The sequence below is a fragment of the Carlito syrichta genome, unplaced genomic scaffold (genome assembly GCF_000164805.1).
Source record: "Carlito syrichta isolate Samal-C Ts95f unplaced genomic scaffold, Tarsius_syrichta-2.0.1 Scaffold173484, whole genome shotgun sequence".
Classification (NCBI taxonomy): Eukaryota; Metazoa; Chordata; class Mammalia; order Primates; family Tarsiidae; genus Carlito; species Carlito syrichta.
In genome coordinates, this window is record NW_007117580.1 from 795 (window position 1) to 7,573 (window position 6,779).

Below are 6,779 nucleotides of genomic sequence, written 5' to 3' on the forward strand. Positions count from 1 at the left end.
GCAGAGAGGCGGGGAAGCTCCTAGGGAGGGGGGACGGGGCTCTGGAGGAGGCCCCTCGCCCTTCGCTCCCAAAGGGCAACGCCTGGCCGCCAAGGTTGTCAGCCAACCGGCCTCTAGCTGCTTCCAGAGGTGAGGGGCCTCCTAGAGAGAAGTCCACACCCGGCCCAAAGCCCATCGTTCCAGAAGCTCAGAGTGGCCAGCGGCAGCAGGCTTGCAGGGCTCAGCCAGTGACCAGGGTCAGAGTTCAGCCTGTGATGGGGTCAGGGCAGGACTCGGGCCGGAGTTCAGCCTGGGACCAGGGCTCACATTTCGACAGGCACCAGGATAAGAGCCCTGTCTATTTGCCCTGCAGGATTTTGAGATCTCTTTGTCTTTGGTATTCCTGGGGCCCCCAGCCTGTTTCCTGGTCCGGATGCCCCTGTGCACCCTGCTTGGTGGACACCACGTCTCCTATCTCTGGAGGTCCTGTCTTTCATCAGCTCCGGAAGAGCTCGACTGTCACCTCTTCGGTTTTCTCTCCCATTCCTTTTCCATACCCTTTCATCTTTTATTTTCTTGCCTTCCCTGTCAATTAATCTCGTCTGTCTATCTAATCTGTGAGTTAACTCATCCATTTAATCTTAAATTATTGAAGCTGGGCATGGTGGCTCACGCCTGTCATCCCAGCACTTTGGGAGGCAGAAGCGAGAGGACTGCCTGAGCCCATGGTTTGTGACCAGCCTGGGCAACATGGTGAGACCTCGTCTCTACAATAAATAAAAAAATTACCCAGGCATGGTTGTGCACACCTGTGGTTCCAGCTACTTGGAAGGCTGAGGTGGAAGCGTCACCTGAGCCCAGCAGGTTGAGGCTGCAGTGGCTCTCATGAGTGTGCCACTGCACTCCAGCCTGGGCAACAGAGTGAGACTGACTCCTACTAAAAAAAAAAATTATTCTGTTAACATTAACATATCTGAAAGTTATTCTTGACTCTTTTTCAGATTTGTCTGATGTCTTTTTTGTGGTCTCTTTCTGCATGCTTCCATTTCTTAAGCAAATCATCTTTATTTTATTTCTGCTCCAAATTATTCCAATATCCTAGGCACTGGGGCCTACACCTGTTATTTGTTGTTTCTGCTGTTTATGATCAATAGTGCATTGCTTCTGTGATGTTTGGTAATTTTCCATTGCCAGCTCGTATCTTGGCAATTCTGAAACCCTACCTTGGGGATGCCTCTCTGGAAGAAGAGGCCACTTCTGGAGGCCCAACACACCTAGGCCCCCTTTACGATCCTTGAGGGTCCTGGTTTAGCAGCCCCTATGCAGAGCCCCACACTTGCTTTCCTGACCTCCCCTGTGTGTCCAGGGGATTCTCCGATTTTCTGCTCACCTTCCTTCATTATCTGCTCACTAGTATACCTGCCTATTTATTCATGTGTTTATGTTTTTATTTATTTAGAGATGGGGTCTCACCCAGGCTGGAGTGCAGTGGCATGATCATAGCTCACTGTAGCCTCAAACTCCTGGGCTAGAGCAATCCTCCTGTCTCGACCGCCCATGTAGCCTAGACCATAGGCACATGCCACCATGCCCTATTTATTTATTTATTTAGAGTTGGAGTCTCACTCTGTCACCCAGGCTGGAGTGCGGTGGCATGTTCACAGCCACCATTTCAACCTGCTGGGCTCAAGTGATCCTTCCACCTGAGCCTTCCAAGTAACTGGAATTACAGGCATGTGCCACCACGCCTGGCTAATTTTATTTATTGCGGAGATGAGGTCTCATCAAGTTGCCCAGGCTGATCTCAAACCCATGGGCTCAGGCAATCCTCTCACCTTGGCCTCCCAAAGTGCTGGGATTACTGGCATGAGCAACCATGCTAGGTCTGGAGAGATTTACTGTCTCATAAGCCCAACAGTCTACCCAAAAATGTGTGCTCACTGTGAGGCATCCGGAAGCTAGTCACATCTGCAGGGTCTTTTAAAGGAGCTCATGTCCTGTAGTGCCAGCAGGGTCAAAGGCTCAGGCTGGGACCAGGATCAAGGCTCAACTAGTAACCAGGGTCAGGCTCATTCTGCAGCCATGAGCAGCGCCTGTTGGGTGGTTGGGTCAGGTCCAGCAGGCGTCCTGGGGTTTCCCAGCCTCCATCTGTGTCCAGCTTTGATGACTTTCCTGCTCAGACAGGAGCAGGCAGGTGGCCAAGTTGCCGAGGATGGCGTCTTCCCCCAAGCTAGGGCCGCCTTCCTTCCCCTCCTGCCTGGCTGGCTAGGCTGTGGCCACCACCAGGGGTTGAAAATGAGGACTCTCCTGGGAAATCCTTGGCTGAGGATGGGCCTGGCCCCAGAGTCATCAAAACAACATCTGGGCCTGGTGGGGGTGGGGAGGCCAAGGAGCTCAGCTACCCTTAGGCTGCAGCTGGGAGTTCTGTCCACCACAGCTACCTCACACAGCCTGCTGCCTGAAGGTGTCCCCCCAGCTGCCAGGCCCCCTTGAGACCCTGCAGGCCTCCAGCCACTCCAGGATGTGGAAAGAAGAGGGTGGGGAGACCTACGTCCGCCCCAGCCCGCCTGACCAGCTCACAAGGAACACCCGAAGGTGCTTGTGGGTGGCTCACAGAGGGTTGTAGGGATCTGCTTTTGGGGGTCCATAGAGCAGCCTAGAGAGCAGGGGCCTGGCCAGCACAAGGGAAGCCAGGGTCTTCACGCTGGGGCCAGGGGCTGACCTACCAGAGACCCTCAAATACACCCTGGGCCCAGGGGCAGAAGGACATGGGCTCTCTGGCACCATCGTCCTCTCGCCTCTTTCATGCGTTCTGAGTGGTCTTCCTTATTGTCACCATCTGGGCAAGCTCCTGGGAAGGGAAGTGGGACATGAGGGGGAGGGGGCCCCGAGCCTCCCAGGGAGGCTCCCCGTGACACCTGGGGTACTCCACTGGCCTTTGCCCCACCCTTCTGTTTCCCACCAGGCAGGACCCCAGCTGGATCTCACAAACCTGTCTCCCAGCCTGTGCCCAGCACGGTGCCCAGGCAGAAACCCCCTCCAAGGCATTCAGGCCCAGGCCCCTCCTGAGGTGCCTCTGCTGGCCTCCCTGAGAGCCCTGGCCCCAGCCTGAGGTCCAGAAGGGCCTGGCTCTCCCATGTCTCAGCCCTGCTCTCCCCTGGTCCAGGCGCCTGAGGGGCCAAACACGGGTGGGCTTCCAGAGACATCCACTGGCTGAGGCCCCTGCCCTGTGAGTGTGGAAGTGGGGGGGGCCTGCTGCCCCCTCACCTCACTGGAGGCCACTTCGTCACTCAGAGTGCTCCTGGAGCTCAGGTGTCTGTAGGCACGCCCTCAGTGGGCAGGAGCAGCTGTTGGCCTGCGAATGTGGTCACTCTGTCCCCAGCCTGGACTGGGTGGGGTGCAGGGCAGGAAATGAGCCAGAGTGGGTGGGTTGGCTCTGAGGACTGAGGCCCCCCTCCTGCCCCCACCCTCTGCAGCTCTGGGGAACCCCCCAGGTGCTGGCATAGGTCAGTCTCCTCCTAGCTCCCTCTCTCCCTGTCCTGCTCACCTCCCTTTTACAGAAGGAGAAGGAAAGGGGCTCTGCTCGCTGTCTACATGTCCTGGCACTGAGGCTGGTGTGTGACTGTGCCCGGCACACAGCTAATGGATGGACGGGTGCAAACAGAGTGCCCCATCCCTGCCCAGGCCACCATCCCACTGGGCATCATCCCTGCCACCCTAGCTGACACTAGCAGGAGGACCAGGTGGGGCTGGCGCTGGGAACAGGCGGCAGGCCTGGGCTCCTGGGGAGTGAGATGGGCCCCTAGGTGCCCAGGGCCCGGTCTCAGGCCTTGACCCTGGTGAGTGTGTTGAGTCTAGGAGCTGGGTAAGCTCTGCTGTTCCCACTCGACACCCCCTCAGGCCCACTCACTGTTGAGGGTAGGGTCACAGGGCTCAGGCCACCGCATAATGCTGTCTCAGGCCCACAAAGGGCCCCGATGCTTCCTGTTTCCGTGTTCCTCTGTGTGCATGAGTACGTCTGTGAGTTACAAACAACATGAAAAACAGCGGCGCCCAGGCACTAGGCGGGGCCCAGGCTGTCTGCCCTCAGCTGGGGTCAGGGGTGGGGTCAGAGGCCCCAGGAGCTGCCCTTTTCCCTGGGGTCAAACATGACCACAGGCAGCTGGGGACAAAAGGCCCTTCTTCTCTGCAGAAGCCTGGATTGTGCGGAGGAGGGAGCATTCTCTAAGGCCAGTGAGGGCAAGGGTGGTGCCCGCTGACAGCAGTGTCCAGGCCTTCCGGGAAACCCCCCCACCTGCGGGAGACAGGCAAGCAGGGCAGCTGACTCCAGGAAGCCATGCGCAGGGATGCCTCCCACCTGGGCCAAGGCCACACCAGGCTGCTCCTTCCTCCTGGGTCCCAAGGATGACAAGACCAGGCAGAAAGCTGGGGGTCAGGACCCCTCTGTGATCTGGCTTGACCAGTCCTGGCTTCTGTCTCTGCCCTGGGCCTGTCTCCTTTCAGAGAAGAGTGTTCCAGAATTTTGCATTTGTGCTTCCCCTGGAGTCTGTCTCAAGTGTAGCCCTGGCCCTGACCACTGCACCCCTGGCTGACCCCACGCTCCCTGGAGCCCTCTGTCTGTCCACATCTTTCCTCTGGGGGTGGGGACGGGGGGGGGGATGTACAGTACACAGGAACAAGTCTTGCTTTGATGCCAGAAGCAGGGGTGAGAGAGGCTGAGCGACAGTCATAGCGGGGGCAAGAGCGCGGCGGGAGCAGCTGGAGTGACTCCCAGCAGAGATCGAAGCAGGGCAGGTGGCTGAGCTCGGCCAGGCTGGGCAGCGGCCGGGCCTCCTGTTCCTTCTCTCGCCGTTGGCGAGGCTAGAGGGAGGAGGGCAGCTGCTTCCTTGAGGGCCTGAGTCACAGCCAAGAAGACCCACTCACTTTTTCCAGAAATGATGGAAACTTCCCCGTCAGCCCTGCAGGACAGGCTGAGGTGTGACTGTGGCAAGGGTGGGGGACCAGAAGGGCCTAGCTGTGAGCAGCTGCCTTCCACTGGCAGGTCCCGTGGCCCAGCTCCCGGCCTGGCAAGGACACACTGTCTACCTGGGTGTGCCCCCCAGGCCCAGCTGTGACCGCCTTCAGTGCCACCTCGGCACAGAGCCCTGAGAGCCGGGGGCTGGGGGCGCGTGAGGCCCTTCTGAGCGGCAGGCCTTGGACCTTGGGAACCCAGGTCCCCCGCTCTCCCGCAGGCCCAGGCAGAAGCACCAGGCAGCTTCTGGTTCCAGCCGAGGCCTGAAGTCTGTGGAGACCAGCCAGCACCTCCACTGCCAAGATTCCCGGCAAGGGGGGTGGGGGACGCCAGTGGGGACACAGTTCTCGCTTGTTCCTGCCGCCAGCTCTTCAGGCTGGCTGGGCCGCTTCCTTTTTTAGGCAAAGGCGAGCTCTGGCCATCCTCATGGCCCCACCATGTCTCTCACCTGCCAGAAAGGGAGGAAGGAAAACCATTGAGTCCCATCCGCCCTCCCCGCAGCGCATCCTCCAGGAGAGGGTGGGAGGGGAGGGGATATCCTGGCAGAGCACCCCCCTCCGCCACCCGTTTGCCCCACCCCCCTGCTGAGGAGGGCAATGAATGCCCTTCGGGAAAGCATCTCAGGAGACCCGGGCGGGGTTCTCCTGAACCTCAGCTCTGTTGGGTGACACCACAGACCCAGCCTCACCTAAGGGTGGGGAATCTGCTGTGGGGGCTGGTGTCCCTTGGGATGCCCCCTGTAGCCGGCCACCTCTAGTCTTGGCCTTGTCATAGCCCCAGGACACAAGTGCTTCTGGCTCACTAGTGGGGTGGGTCCCTCTGGTCCTGCTGAGGGTCTGTCTTCAGTCCTGGAGTCTCCAGTGTATGGGGACAGCAATAGGCCTGGCGTAGTCACACTGAACAGGGCCTGAACCGACCATCTGCCACTCCTGTGCCTCTTCCTCCAAGAAGCCCAAGTGAGGTGGTTTTTCATCCCCCTTGAGTGCTTCAGTCTTTTGTTTCCTTCTTAGGCCCTGTGTCCTTTTTCTTTTTCTTTTTTTGAGTTGGAGTCTCACTCTGTTGCCCAGGTTGGAATGCAGTGGCACACTCATGCCCACCGCCGCCACCACCTGCTGGGCTCAGGCGATGCTTCCTCCTCAGCCTTCCAAGTAACCAGAACTACAGGTGCACATCATCACACCCGGCTAATTTTTTCAATTATTGTAGAGACGAGGTCTCACCAAGTTGCCCAGGCTGGTCTCGAATCCTTGGGCTCAGGCAATCCTCTGACCTTGGCCTCCCAAAGTGCTGGGATTACAGACTTGAGCCACAGCACCCAGCCGGCACTGTGTCCTTTTTAAGTTTGACCCCAAAGCCCTTCCAAACTCTGTTGGTCAGTTCTTGGGGACACATGTCCCAGCCCCCCAGACAGCTAACCCTCCTCCAGCTCTGTGGCCAAGGGGAAGACAGGGCCTGGGCCTTGTTGGGGAGACGTGTTTCTTGTGTCACCCCACCCCAAAACCTGGGGTTCATTTTGACCAGGCTTCAGGGCCGCCCAGCACCCGGAGTCACGGGCAGGGGTGGGCAAGGGGAAGACCTCGCCTGGCGACTTCTTCCTCGGCCCTGCGGCTGAGGCGCAGGAGAAGGGTGGAGGGGCGAGAGGGCGGGAAAAGGGAGGCTGGAGCGTCTGCGTGTGCATGCGGCCGCGTGCGTGCCTCGGGGGCGTCTCGGCCGCTGCTGCGTGTCCCTGCGTGTCAGGGTCCCCACGTGCGCGCGCCTCTTCCGCGTGTGTGCATGCGGATCTCTGCCC